The sequence below is a fragment of the Lemur catta genome, chromosome 1 (assembly GCF_020740605.2).
Source record: "Lemur catta isolate mLemCat1 chromosome 1, mLemCat1.pri, whole genome shotgun sequence".
Lineage (NCBI taxonomy): Eukaryota > Metazoa > Chordata > Mammalia > Primates > Lemuridae > Lemur > Lemur catta.
The window spans coordinates 128,199,649-128,215,147 of NC_059128.1; the positions used below are offsets into that span (position 1 = coordinate 128,199,649).

The 15,499-nt window shown below is 43.2% G+C and overlaps 1 protein-coding gene across 2 annotated transcripts in view; it reads right to left on the reverse strand.

Moving 5' to 3' along the window:
- The window catches only part of FAM171A1 (family with sequence similarity 171 member A1), a 132,953-nt gene that overhangs the window by 48,458 nt on the left and 68,996 nt on the right, over positions 1 to 15,499 (reverse strand). The window lies entirely within an intron of this gene.

The following is a 15,499-nucleotide window of genomic DNA, read 5'->3' on the forward strand; positions in this document are numbered from 1 at the left end:
CACCTGTCAGCGCCACCTGGCTCCACACACTGCCCTGGCTGCTCCCTCCTGCTGTTGCTGCTCCTCTTTGAAGGAAACGCTTTTCTCCAAGTCCCCTTTCACGTGGCTAATTCCTATTCCGTACAAGTCCTAGGTGAGGCTGGTTCAGGAAACTGCTCCTGAGTGACTGGCCAGCCCTTCACTCCCCCAAAACTCTCCCTGCACACAGACTCTGCCCCTCTTCCTCTTCCACTCCCATCCGTCACACTGCAGGCAGACCGTGGGGGTATACGGTGGAGACCAGACCCCTGACCTGGAGGAGGTCTGAGCTTTGAGGCATCTGGTTTGGGGGCAGCACGGACGCCTTTGGAACAGTCACACCAGACGGCTTGGCCATGGTTCCAACTGCAAGCCTCATCTTCCCAGAATTTCCTTGAGCTACCCCAAAGCTTGAATAAATGTCTCATTAAGCCAGCTAGAGCGGGCAGAGCTCTTTGTCCTCCGCGGGGTCTGTGCCATCCTGGCACAGCTCTGTGGCCTCTTTGAAACTGTACCCACAAGCTCTCCTCCTGTCCTCCTTCTGGGCACCCACCGTGGGCTCCACGTCCTCCTGCTCCAGGTGGGCGACCCTAGGGGTGCGAGCTCACGCCTCTTCTCACTACGCTCTCTTACTCAGTGGGCTACTTCACCATCAGGAATCCAGCTGTCGCTTCTAGAGCATTCTCAAATTTTCATCGGCCAGCAGCAGAGCCAAGAAGGGAGAAACAAGCACTCAGGAACTCTCCCTGCGCTGTGATTCAGCGCTCCCTCTGCTCTTGGCAAACACGACGGTGTGTGGCTCTGTGGGCACAAACCAAGTAGTACAAAGAGCATCTGCTTTGTGGGTAGAAAACTAAACATCAGCTTTCGAGTCCAGCATTATCTTTTAGTCATTTCCTTCCTAACTGCCACAGATTTAGAACTAAACGCAACAAGGCTGTTTCAAATTGTTGGCTTGGGAGAAGGCACCTCTAAGTGGCAAGTGAAGAGCAAACATGGCGGCAGGGATGGGAAGAGGGAATTATGGTAGACAGTCCACAGGCAGACGGAAGATTCCGCCAGTCCGTGTTTGACAAAACTGCCTGCAAACACCGAAAGGCCAAGTATTAATATAAAGTTTATCTTGTTTTCCTTCCCCTTTTGTCATCAAATAACAATGTATATCTTTAGTTATTTTTCTACAAATGATGGGTTGAATTGATTTTATAATTTCTCATCCAAACTCCAAAACAGGCTAACATAGAATATTCCAGAACACAGAGTCCCTTGTGGTTCTCACTGGAGAACAACTTTCACCTGCTTTTTGAACATTCTGTACTTCTCAGTTCTCACATCTACTCTAGCAAACTCTGGCTTGATCTTAAAAGGGAAAGTGAAATCTGTGGACTCAATTTCCCTTGGGTTTTTTTTTTTTTTTTTTTTTGGTTTGTTTGTTTCTATGATGTTTTTTGGCTCCCTGGGACTGCCTTTTGTTCCCTTTTATATTTCCTAAAATTGGCCTTTGTTCTGGGATTTTAATTTTCTCTTTCCTTTTGGTTTGTAGAGCTGTTGGTTTCCACAGCAACCCACCCTAGTAGTTGGGAACCCAGTATTTTCTGGGTTGGACACTGGGGCCCGGCAGCAAGAAAGTCTTATTTCTGCCAGGCAAACCCAGCAAAGGCTGTCACCCCGGGTGGCCCCAAGCTCCCTCAGGCCAGGGACAGCCGCTGAAAAGCACCTCACCCCACTTAGCCACCAGCCACCGGCACTATGATTAACTATGTTTAACCCCAATTTAAGGGAGTTACAATGGCCTTTCATCTCTTAACAAAAACAATAAAAGATTACTTGATCACTTAAAAACGTTTTCCAAATGAGAGGTTATTTTTAAAATGTTACCAGACCTTTGCTCTAAGAGATTTGGCACCATGTTCCTTGGTGCTATGATTTTACAATATCAGCACATGAACAGAATTTCCATGTCTTTATTAAATAGCCTGTTCTAGGACACTTAAGGTGCCAGGGGGCAGCTTTCTGTCCATTTATCTTACTTCTTTTATAAACACAAAAGGTTTTACTTTGTAATCTGATGAAATTAGGATGTATTTTGTCACATGCTATTAGGTTATTAAGTATGAAATGTTCAATTTCCCCAAGTACTAAGTTTGACAGTTGATATTTCTAACATTTCACTTTGACACTTCTTGTTTTATTTATTTATTTATTTATTTATTTATTTATTTATTGAGACAGAGACAGAGTCTTGCCCTGTCACCCTAGGTAGAGTGCAGTGGCATCATTGTAGCTCACAGCAACCTCAAAACTTCTGGGCTCAAGCGATCCTCCTGCCTCAGCCTCTCGAGTACCTGGGACCACAGGTGCACACCATGATGCCCAGCTAATTTTTCTATTTTTAGTAGAAATAGGGTCACAGTCTTGCTCAGGCTGGTCTTGAATTCCTGAGCTCAAGCAATCCTCCGGCCTCGGTCTCCCAGAGTGCTAGGATTACAGGTGTAAGCCATTGCACCCAGCCTTCTTGTTTTATTTTTATTGTGAAAGTACACACTCAGTCTTGCAAACACACATTTTGGCTTGTGATTATCTTTCATATGTTTTCAGAGCAATTTTTGTGAAACCATGGATATCACAAATTCATGTGATTTTCAAGTATGAGTTCTGTTGTGAAACCAGTGCAGCGCAGACAGCTCAAAATATTACCAAAGTGTTTGGGAAGGGTGTGGCTAATGAATGCACAGTACGTTGATGGTTTGAGAAGTTCCATTCTGGTGATTTTAATTTAATTTTAAATGAGCCACGTGGGTGATCTGAGACCAAGGTAGACGATGATCTGAAAGCTTTAGTGGAAGTAAATACACCTCAACCTACACATGAATTAGCAGCAAGGTTGGATGTTACTATTCCAACAATACTGTACCATTTGAAACAAATGGGCAAGGTAAAGAAGCTGGATAGACGGGTTCCATGTGAATTAAATGAGCATCAGAAGAGACATTGTCCTGAACCTTGACTTTCTTTGTTGTCACAACATAAAGGTGAAAAATTTCTACACTGTATTGTTACATGTGATGAAAAATGGATTCTTTTTGACAATCGCAAACGTTCGGCACAATGGTTGGATAAAGATGAAGTGCCGAAACACACTCCAAAACCGAATATTCATCCAAAAAAGCTAATCGTATCTCTTTGGTGGTCCAGCGCTGGTATTATCCACTATAGCTTCATGAAACCTGGTCACTCGATGCCAGCAGATGTCTACCGTTAAGATAGCAAAACTGTGTCAATAATTTAGGCACATGCTTTGATTAATCGTACTGCTTCTTCTTTGAGCTATAATAAACTACACTTTTCATTCGAAATCAGACATTTCACATTTAATATTTTTCTCCCATCTCACATAAGGCACATGCACCTTACATTGTTCAATTTTATTTTTTCCTCAAAATTTAGTAAGTCATGTCCTCCAAGAAAATTATATATATATATTTTAAAAGACCTACATCATATATTATATATGGCATATATTATATATCCTATAATTGACTATTTAATATATCTCATAATATATTAGTTATTTTAATGTATTACTTATTAATATAATATATAATACAGCGCAATAAAAATCGGTTACAACTTGCACCAATTTCTAGTTGCACTATATCATTTGGAAAGCCTTGTATGTGCTTAATTCTAAAAACAATATTCAACTAGATGTTCTTCTGCAAAGACCAAGACTTCCGTCCTGTCTGCAGAAGAGAAAGGACCATGCAGGCACACTTCGGAGAGACCAATTTGCTGGGCACTTGGTCTCTCCCCGTAAACACCTTTTGTCCCAAGAGCTGGCCTAAACCTGCCTAGTGACCTGAGGTCACAATGTCTGATACAGCATTCCCACCTGTGTGGGGTTCTCCTTTTAAATGCATTCCTTCATTTTCCGTGGAGGATTACGATCTCTAGACATCCACTGAATGTCTACTCACTGCAGAGGAGGGGCACGTAAGCAATAAGTTTGCTGGATCTTAGAATACCATTCTGTGTTTTTCCTTGTGTTTTACAGTCTCTGGCAACTGACTCATACTCTGAATCTCATGAAAAGACAGATATGTGGTAGATTCAACAGCTAAAGCTTCAGTTTAGACTAGAAAGAGAAGAGATGGCAGCAGACAGCCAATGGGTACAGTTCTCACGGGCTGCTGGCTAAGAGCTGCCCACCCTCTGGAGGGCGTGTGACTAGAGCTTTTTGTGCCGTCATAGTCTTGACAGGATAGATGGGTACTGCATGAATTAAATGACTGTCAGAAGAGAAATCGTCTTGAAGCTTGCCTTCCTTTGCTGTCATGACAACACACACTCTCTCACCTCAACTTCCTCATCCCTCTGTCCCTCCAACACATGAACTTCTGTCTTGGCAGGGCTATTAGGGTATCTCTGGGGAATCAATCTATGGGTTCCTTGATCCTCCCCTTCCATCATAAAAAATTCATATGAGGATCAAACCGATGATCATCCCATTAACAACACTTTCTAACCAACATCACACCAAGTTGCCAAGAATGTTGAAATACACAATAACAAACATTCATACAACTATAGCAATTAAAGAAATGATATATAGAGACATATATTGACTTTCTACTTTTTTGAGTGATGGTACACCTTCTCCTCCTCACTTTAAACAATCTATGATGGAAACAGAAAATATAATACTCAAATACCAACAATTAATACTCGAGTACCAACAACCTCCTGCAACTTTTCAGCCGAGAATTCTATGAAGTCCATCAATCCACTAATAAATTAAACAGCAGAATTCCATTCTCTGTTATTGTACCTGGTACAAAATGAGGTTTTCTGGGGCTGGTTCCATATGCACATTATGCTAGAAGAGCAACTATAAAGTAGCTACTTTCTTGCAACTAACCAAGGAGTTATTTAGGTAAACATCCCAAGTTGGCCTCAAAAACTATTGCTGGACATACCCACTTTCACGGGTACAATTTACATATATAACCAAGTGTTCACAAGCCAAATTAATGTCAGAATGTGTTCCTGTGGTCTCAATTAAAAGAGTCATCTCATCAGATAGACATTTGACAGCAAACTAAATTGACATAAGTCCGATCTTTTTTTTGCAGTATCAGGGATCACTTAGACATAGACATGAAAATGTGATTACTTATCTTGGGGGAAACTTCTCCAAAAAAATCAAGCCCATTTAAAATAAAAGAATGTTACTGTTCAAAAGAAATATGAATCGCCATTTTGGTATGCAATAACTATTTCAATTAAAATAGCAACATCAAAATAAAGCTGTGGTTCCATCTTTTAAGATTTTTTTCCATAAAAAAAAATCAATGCATATACACGAACCTAATAATGTCCTCATTTTTGTCAGATTGGGTACAGTATATAATGACTACAACATGGGAATACAAATACTAAGTGGGTTGACTAAGCTTCACACAGTATCCTGTACTGTCGAATAAGGCAATTAGATGATGCAACATTGTGGTGATCCAAGACCCACAAAGTATTTGTAAGGAAATCCCCACAATAAACCACGTTAAAATGCTTCTGTTTTGTTGGTGTTTTAAAATTTTCACAAAGGCACCACGTCCCCTGATGAGGATTTGGAAGAATCTGGGAACTGCTAAGTTAATGACCAATATTAAGCACATCTGTGAAATTAGTGTAAACACCTTAGCGGAGCTTCAAAGATCAGCTGGAAGATGCTAGTGGGATGGTTGCCTAGGCAACCTGGTGGTGGGGGAGGAATTCTGTGTGTGTGTGTTTCCAGATCTATCTATATCTGCGCATACGCATTTAGAACAGTTTTCTGTCTAGGACAAGAGCAAAATGACATGACATTTATAATATCTTGAAAAAAGAAGCTTTGGGATGATGATGAAGATGATGATGATTTTTTTTTAGCAAGTCATTTCTCTCTGGGAAGAGCCCAGTTAGAAAGCGCTAAGTGGGAGGCGGTAGTGAGGAAACTGACTCATTAATTGCTTTCGGAATTTAAAAAATGGACCCAAAAATAGCGAGCTGAAGGGGCTTGCTGGGAGGCTGTGAGTGGCCCAAGTACATGACACTCTCTGGCACGGATATTACGCAACAAGATAAAAGTCGCTGGAGCAGCTCAAGTTTAGTCACCGCAGTGATTAAATTGTGCATAGGGGCTTATGTTTTCAAAGAAACAGAGGTATTTAACAAGCTGCCGTGAAGCTGTTATGAAATTTTTCTTTTCTATTTCAGATGAAGCTGAAATATTTTAGGGCACTTTCAGGTCTTACGTTATGAATGTTCGGACCACTGGGGAGTGTGCACAGAGTGGACACATTACGGCATATAGTCCAGGGCTGGCTCCTCTTTGATCAGCTGTGTGGTCTCGGGCAAGTTTACAGCCTCCTTGAGCTGCCATTTCTTTGTCCCTAAAATAGGGACACCAACCACCTGGAAAGCATTATGGGACTTGTTGGAGGGCTGACTGGCCATGACTCTTCAAGGCAACTGCTAGCACATGGGTATTTCTGATCTTGTCTACTTGCAGGCATTCCACTAACTTTATCTGGTGACACGAAACTGTGAACCCCTCCTCCCCACCCCAGAGCTTCTCAGTGAAAGAAAACTGAAAAAGGAAAGACGGTTTGCTATTCAGGGCGCAGGGCTTTGGACTCTGACAACCTGTGCTCGAGGCTCATCTCTGCCACTTCCAGTTTAATGCTCTTAAGCAGAGTTTTCTCATCTGTAAAAAATGGGGTGATGCCCCTACCCATAATAATCTCACAGAACTAGGGTGACATAACAGGTGTAAACTGCTCCCCATATAGTGTGGCATACAGTGAGGGCTTAATAACTCTTAGCCATTTTTATTAACATAATTAGCTTACTGTTTCCTAACATTTGACTCTTAAAGGAGGATTACTAAGGGTTTATAGAAAGTTTACAAAAGATCTCCTGAAAAGGTTTGTGGAAGGGGCTGACCACACCTGGAAGATTCTTCTTTCTCTCTCATACCCACCACTGATAATTCCCAAAGACATGAAAAAGCAGAAGCCACTGGCACGAGAACTCTCCACGGGTCTGTTGTACCTGGCACACCTCGTGAGCAAGGTGCTGACTGCTGCCCTCTGTTCGGAGCTCTTTCTTCCAGGATGTTTAGTGAACAGCCAGGCAAGATAGACAGCAAAGGGTCGGCCTGCACACTGATCATCAGAAAAGATTTGGGTTTCTGAAGTTCAGGGTCTCTCTCCTGTAAAGCAGCCCACAGTGTGCACAGGTATCATCTGATCTTTTCTGTGCTGTCACTACAGGAAATGGGGCCAGGGAACTGCAGCAAGAATGCTGATACTCTGGCTACGACTGCTGCTGTGAGTAATAAATGGTCCTTTATCTCTGATCCAGAAGTACGGTGTCTCTGCCAGCTTTTCTCAAACTAGTTCTAGCTTCTACTTTGATAGAAGCTCGTAGAGACAGGCTAACTCACTAGCTTCCAAGTAGGGCAGAATCTACCCTTCCTAGTTCTTGGGTCACTAAGGAACCCAGGGAACTCTAGGAATTGTGAAGGCAGGAAAATAGTAGGCTAGAGTCCTAGGGAAAGGAACATGGAAGTCAGAGAAAAAAACAGAGACAAGATAGTCCCGAGTTTTGGGTAATGTCTTTTGGTTTATGAAGTAGATTTTCAAATTCTTAAATAACCCTTTGTCAGGGATGGCCAAGGTTGCCCTTTTCCCTTGGCAAATTCTAACCACTCCCAACTCCTCACACCACACTTTCTCCCATTTCTCAGCCACTCTGCTCCACCATTTTAACATGTTGTTCTAGAATGTTCCACAAAGCTCCAACCTTCCAAGAAGCAGCATCTGAGGGTTTTCTACTCTGAGCATTAGTGGGTGTTTTGTTTGTTTTTAAAACACTGATCATTTCAGTTCCCTTTTAAGCCTTAAGATAGTTGCAGAGCCACATTTAGGTCATCCCAACCAGTAACTGAAGAGTAGAATTAAAATGATATGCTAATTAGGGTGCCAGTTGCTATCCATTTAACATTCAAAAATGTACATTTGTTTAGTGAAATACCATTCCTGCTTCTTACATCTGTTGGAATAAATTCTGTATTAATGAGACAGCACTGTATGCTCTCACTCCTACCAGTTACAAAACCTTACACTGTCCTGATTAACACCAATATTTATAAACTCCAATTTATAGAGTTTTCTAAGAAATTTAAAACTTTTCACAATACAATTGAAATTTCCTGCTTCATCTATGGGGGGAAAATCTGACTATTCTGAACAGCAAAGTACTGTTTCTGGTGATTTTTTTTTTTCCATAGTGAACACTAACACATACAATATTTTCCACACAGTTTGAGTTTACAGAATGGTTCTTAGTTTGTACCAAATGGATTAACCTTTTGCCTTTTAACCTTTATAGCTCATGCCCTGGCAATGATGTCAATAAAAGAGCTTTATTTTCCTCTCTTGCCTTGAAAAATAAGAATTACACACACCCTTTCATTGCCAGTTCAGTTAACAGTTCTGCAATATAAAAGGGAGGTCTAGTTTTCTAAGTGGCTGCACAGGAGGTCTGCCATGTTTTGTCTTACTTGGAAATCGATGGTATTTTTAGTTCTCCTTCACAGAGGCATTATTAAATGTCACCTGTCAAAAAGGTCACAGACAGATACTCTACACTGAATAATCTTTTGGCTTAGTCCAAGACCTCAAAAGTTATGAGAGTTGCAGGGCCAATGATGATGTCCCTAAAAGAGCCCATGTGTCTAAGGAGTTAAGAATCCAAATGTCGGCAGAAGAGCCCACATATGGAAGAGATTAAAGTGAAGTCCCGGGGTGCCCACTGCTGACCCGCCCTCCTCGGGCACGAGCCATGCAGAAAATGCACTGCCCACGCCACGTGCACGGGGCTCAGTTCCCAGGGCTGACGGAGAACCTTCCCCCTGGAACAAACACAAAGAATGTGGGAACGGTGAGAAAAGTTACAGGTGTCAGAGAGGCATCGACCCCAAAGGAAAAAAACAGTCTGGCTCTTGGATGTGCTGTAATCTTTAACCACCTTACAGATGAGGAACTTGAGGTTCTCCTTCAAGGTTACACAGCTAGCTCATCACTGAGATGCAGGTGTGTTAATTGTGTCTTTTTATTGTGTCCTTTTGATGCTTTGAGATCTTGGAGCTTTGCTGAGCCTGGGGACTGCCCCTCCCAGGGCCATCTAATGCCTAGAGATAAGTCAGCTACTCACCAGTGGGAGTGAGTTTCATATGCAACCCATAACTCCCGAGCCCATCCCACCCCAACCGCCTCCTTTAGGGACTCTTACATTCCAGGCCACCATTCCCCTTCCCTGATCACCCCAGGATCAGAGACCAAGCAAATAGGGACAGGACAGCCCCAGTGCCCCAAGCCACTGGGGCATTATTCAAATTAGCCAATCCTAAACCTGCCTAGCCTGTCTGCCCTGCCTCTCCCTCCCACTCCTTCCAGAGAAAACCACAATAAAGGCTCTTGCCCAGCCACATCTTCCCTCCCTCCCCCCACCTCCTGACCGAGCCTGGCACTTCCCCAAGTAGCCCTGCCTGGTGTGGCATGCCCCCTCCTCTTGGGACTGTGAGTACAATGAACTGTCATTTCAATGGCAATTGTCTCCTGATCTGTTGGCCTCCCCACAGCTGAACAATAATAAAATTTATATTTTAGAACAGTAGGTGACTCAAGGTTTTCCTGGTGAGGCTACACCGTGGACAGAGTACTGGTACAGAACTAGTGATGTTTACCTTTGCTACAAGGAAGAATTTTCTGAAAGTTTAGGCTGTAAGAATAAACAGTCAATTACAGATCACAGAAGAGGAGAAAATGTCCCGTCAGGGAAGCACAGCAGAGGACAGACAGCGTTAGACCTGAACCTCTAAGTTACCTTTCAGACTCTACGACATCTGTGAAAGAATCAAATGTGCCCGGGCAGTGAACAAAAAAATTTCAGGCTTTCGATGGGAAAGGAGCATTGAAGATGTTTGAACAGAGAAGGGATTATTCTTACATATGGTACACTCAGTTGGCTGCCACAGACGGGCTCCGTGGGACAATGGGAGAGTTAGGGAATTACGGTTGAAGTCCAGCCCCAAGATTGGAGAGAGGCTCGCTGGTGCCTGTGTGCGTGGACATGAAGGTGGGGGAAGAAACAGGAGGAAGAGTAAACTTGAACTTTGGACCCCTCCTTAGCACAAGTGAGGAGAGAGGCCTGGACACAGCTCCTGGTGGAACTGCTCCCAAGATATCACAGGGAAGGGTCTGACAGCATGGACATTAACATACAAGCAAAGCATCGTCCACATATAACGTGATAAATACATCACCGGCATCACTTGCATATGCGACTTGACTATACATCTCTTGCAGGGGCAGGTCCCTTATCTGGGAGTGTGCATTCAAATAAATGCACACTCAGCAGTGCATTTATTTGAATAATGTGATTCAGAAGATTTTAAGTTATGGATTTAAATTTGAGTGTTTCACTGAGGCTATGACAGGTAAAGTATTTTTGGTTCTCCTTTGAAAAATTCACATTAAAATATTTACATTGTGCAGAGGAAAAAAATGTTGAAATAATTCTGCCATCACTATCAGTCAATTTGGAGTCATTTATTTAGCTTTTTTGGGATTGGATACTCTTTTTAAATTGACTGTCAAGATCATTGGATTTAGGGTGAAAAATCTTAAGAAGGGCAGGGAAAGAAAATTGCATCTCATATAACAATCTGCACCCGGAGAATCAGCAGTTACTTCCAGATTATTTTGCTCCACTAGGCCCTGTCCACTGTTGCGTTGGAGGTAAATCCAGCTGACATCCATCACGGCTAACACTCCTTCCAGATCAAGCTTCCCAATATGCTCCAAGACCTTTCAAAAACACTCAGTAATTCTGGAGTGAGACTTGGGACCCTCTCCAAGGATTTGGGTCATCACAGTTCATGTGTGTGGATATTAACTTAGATCCTGTATATTGTCAAAATGTTCTCTGTTGGGTGACCTGATTTCCTGCTTCCACCATGAGTGTAAGGACCACACCACCAGCCCACCCTTAAGAGGGAAAATACTTTGACTTGTTTTCTAGGAATTTGAATCAGCATAAACCCTACAAATGCCCACTTGCTTGCATGGTGCCATTGGATGCCATATACACAAGCCACATGGGGGCTGAATCCACAATCCTGACATGACACAGATGCGGTTCTAAGAGGCTGAGCTCATGGGCCATATACAGGGTTAAACAATGAAGATTTCATCTTAAAGTACAAAGTGATTTGAGGAAGACCCCCAAAACAACAATTGCACCACCACAGAAACATGAATGTATTCTTCCAATACTGTGATGTTTCCTTTCCAATCAATGGACCAATAAATCCTTAGTGCTTATTTAGGAGCATGGAGGTGGTGTGAGGAAATGAAAACTTCTAGTTGTTAGAAAATATTACATAATTTTGTCATACTCATGGTGTCCACATTCTCACATTAATCTTTCAAAATCAGTGACTGTTATGCACGCAATCCAAATACAATACATTATACTCTACTTCCAAGTATACAACCAGGGTATGTAGGACTTATTTGGGAAGGGTAAAAACTATAATGCCAGAAAGCAAAACTACTACCTCATTGTGAAAATTCACAAATGGTAGCAAGAAGTTCTAAAGAGAAAGTCTTATATAAATAGACAAACATCTGCTAACATTTAGTTTTTAAAAGCATACAGTTTTTAAAGATACGGAACAGCTCGGACATGTTATCTTGACAAAGTTTATTTTGATCAGTATTCGCACAGATAACTGCTGGTTTTTCAACTTTAAAAAAGCAAATATAATCTTAACAGGAACAGCTAATTTCTTGTTGCAAACCTGGTCCTACTTTACACTTTGAACAGTTTTCTTGATCATTTCTTATTATGTAATTTGTAAGCAATAAATGAATAGAAATACATAACTTAAACATGAATGTGATTCAAATTAGGAGCAAGCAGAAACCAAGTTTATTTTCTAATGCACATATTTACTGAAATAACCAACAACCTTAACATTTGCTCACAACGAATGATTTAAAAGCTATGCAAAGCAAACCACAGTATGCAGTGTCTTGGCTGACAATTCCCCAAGTTCAAGATGAGAGACTCAATAGTATGTGGACTGGAATCCACAAAGAAAATGAAATATTCAAATGTGAAAAATCTAATCACACTTATCTTCTAAAGGCTTGCTTTAGCACTTGAGGGAAAGCTGCATTTTCTACGATTTCTTTTCTATACTATACAAAACAAATTATTAATTAAAATCACAGGTAATGTGCTGCTAATATTTAAATGTAGGGAATTTTCAATGATCATTAAATTATTTTTACTTAATGATTGGGTGAATCTTCAATTAGGAGGAAAAAAGAACATGAAAGTTATGTTTAATTTCTAAACTCTGATCTTTAACTTTGGCCAGTCTCTGGTGTTTGTTGGTGAGCAACGAATATAAATAAGTGGTCTTTGGGTCTAGGACCCACCAGCCTAACAGTAAAAGAGAGTATAATGACAGTAATGTCATTAACTAGCCAATGATATTTGACAGTGAAATTTTCTTTCTGGCCTTAAAAGACCAAATATGTAAAAGAATAGCCAATTTCCAGGTTCTGTTGCCAGGCACACGTGGGGGTGGGGGCGGATTAAGGGACAGTGTTTGGTGAAGGAGGCATCTGGTGGGTAAGAAGAAGAAAACATTGATGAATAAAAACAAGACATGTTACGTATGTATGGGACATTATAGTTTCCAATAACCATCACACGGGTTCTCTCGTCTGATCTTAACAGTAATCTCATGACACAGCAGAGCACGTGATGTCCTTGGTTTATTTAAGGGGAAGGGTGACCTAGAAAAGGTTAAAAATGCCCTACAAATGGCAGAGCTGAGATGCAAACTGGTCTGGTCTTGTGACCCACTGGGAGTCCCCAGTGGTGGGTGCAGCGTACCATGACCGGCCTGGGCTAGCTCTGCAGAGAAGGGGTGGCAGGTGGGGACAACCTGTTCCACAACCCTGCACCAAAAGCTGTCCCCAAATGGCCTAACTTCTCTAAAGATCTGTAAGGTTTAAGCCTGAAGCCTCCAGAGGACTGAGGAGGGACAGCCCTACAGGAGGGACAGGGTTCAGGCCAGCACTGGACACAGGAGCCAGAGGGCCGTAGGAAGGGAGGGCTGCCAGGGTGCACATCTGCTATTCCGAGCCTTAGCCCTGCTCTGAACGCAGTCATGGCCTGACAGCCCGGCCTGCAGGCTGCTCCCTATTCTCCCCAAAATACATATTTACAGTTATTGCCTTTCTTTTCAACAACTGACCTCTTATCTCACACTCTAAGAATTTCTGTTCGCAGAGACTGAGCAGGCTTTTGCATTTTCATAAGCACAATTACAGCATGTGGGCAACTTTCTGCCAGCACAGGTATATTTTCAACCTACCATCACAAAAGTTTCCTTTTGCATTTAACATTTTAATGCCCTGGAATGGAAGGACAAGATAGGAAAAAAGATTTAACTCATATCCCCTTTGAATTATTTTTGACCCATTTGCTACAAAAGCAAGAAGTGGCGTTTAAAGGCTCTAGTCTGTGTGAAGTAGCCTTCGCCTCCCCTGTGCAAATGCTTGTGTTTCCTCCTTGAAACAGATCTGATCTCCTTGCCAGCATTAAACATGAGTAGTAACTATGGCTTCCTCTCCACGAAACCCGGGATTCCCCTTAAAAAAGCTCTAAGATGCTCATCTGGCTGGCTTAGACGAGGGGTCCCCCACCTACAGTGACTTGTATAATTATTTCATTATATATTACAATGTAATAATAACAGAAATCAAATGCACAATACATGGAATGCACTTGAATCACCCCAAAACCATCCTCCTCTCCCCGTGAGTCTGCGGAAAGATTGTCTTCCAAGAAAATGGTCCCTGGTGCCAAAAAGGTGGGGGACTGCTGGCTGAGACAAATCTGGGCACTGGTTTCTTTCTCCCCCACCATCCCCCAGCAAGCTGCACCCCCCCCAACTGGGAGGGGGAGTGGGAGGTGGCTGCTGTCTTGACCCTAAAGAAGGAGGCTCCATGTGTTCCCCCTTGAACGGAAGCACTCGAGGCCCAGGGAACAAAGGAGAGCTCTCTTCTGTCCTCCTCTTTTCCGGGCACATGGCAGGGAACCTTCTTCCAACCCCCTCTCTTGCTTGCAGTCAATATGGTCTGGATAATAGCTTTTCCTTAGATGATAGCTCGTCTGAGAAAAATGGTGCCTGGACAGTGCCAGACCAAGGGAGGCACTGATGCTCCCAGGAAACTGAAGGCAGCATCCCACATGTGCTGCTCTACAGGGGACACAGCACACTCACATGTCATTTCATCTGATCACTTACTTTTACCATGAGGTATGTGAGATACACCTCATTTTACAGACAAGGAAGTCAGCTCAGAGAGGTTAAGTGACCTGCTCATGACACACAGCTGCTACTCCACAGAGCTGAGACTCCAGCTGGCATCTTCTAAACCTAGTGCACTTCTCTGACAGCAAAGCTGCCCCTGATTCAAGTCCCGGGCACTGCCTTTCGAATCTGACCAGATCAGAAAGTCACCAGAAAAGAAGATAAAAAGCCCCCTGGCTTGAAAGAAGAATGGGAAGGAGAATAGGCTCCATATTCCAGACAAAGCAGCAAGGTTAGAGATGGAGGTGACGCTTGCTCCGACCTGTCACTCCAACCCCAAAGCCATACTGCCACCTCCTCGCTGGACTCTGAAAGAAGTCGGCTGCTCTGTGGGGAGGATCCCCAATATTCTTTGGCCTTTGAGCCCTTTCTTGAAGGGACAATGCTATGCTGACGCTAAGGGAAAGCAGAGCTTGCTCTGGTTAGAGCCAGTGGGACCAGGCTGGGGTGCGCATGTGGGCTCCCCCTTCTCAGGGACCCTCCCCTGTCCCTCCACAGCTCCCAGAAGTGTGCTTCTGCAAATGGAACCGTGACTCTTTTTTAAAGTTTGGCACCAGAGTGTAAATCAACTACTGGACTGAGTTCAGCACTTTTTCATTTTCTACTTTTGAGCAAGGCGTTCTTGATGAAGCAAGCAGACCCCTGGTTTGCATCCCAGCCTGCGTGACCAGAGCAAAGCGCCGGTCCAACAGTCAGCTCCAGAGAGACATGGGGTCCAACCGCACTTGATCGGATCACGTGTCCTCCTCTGTGGATACACACTGGGAATTCCTACCCTGGCGAGCAGAAGCACCCTCCTCCTGCCAATTTGCAGCACAAACCTCCTCTCCCGTCCTCTGTCCCAGGACCCAGCGGCTGCAGCAGGGGAATCGCTGAGCTCCTGCCAGTCCCATGAGACGCGACTCCAGCACTCGTGGCTGAAATGCCACTGACTCCCCTGGCCCAGGCAGCCGGGCAGCTGGCCTATGTCACCACTGG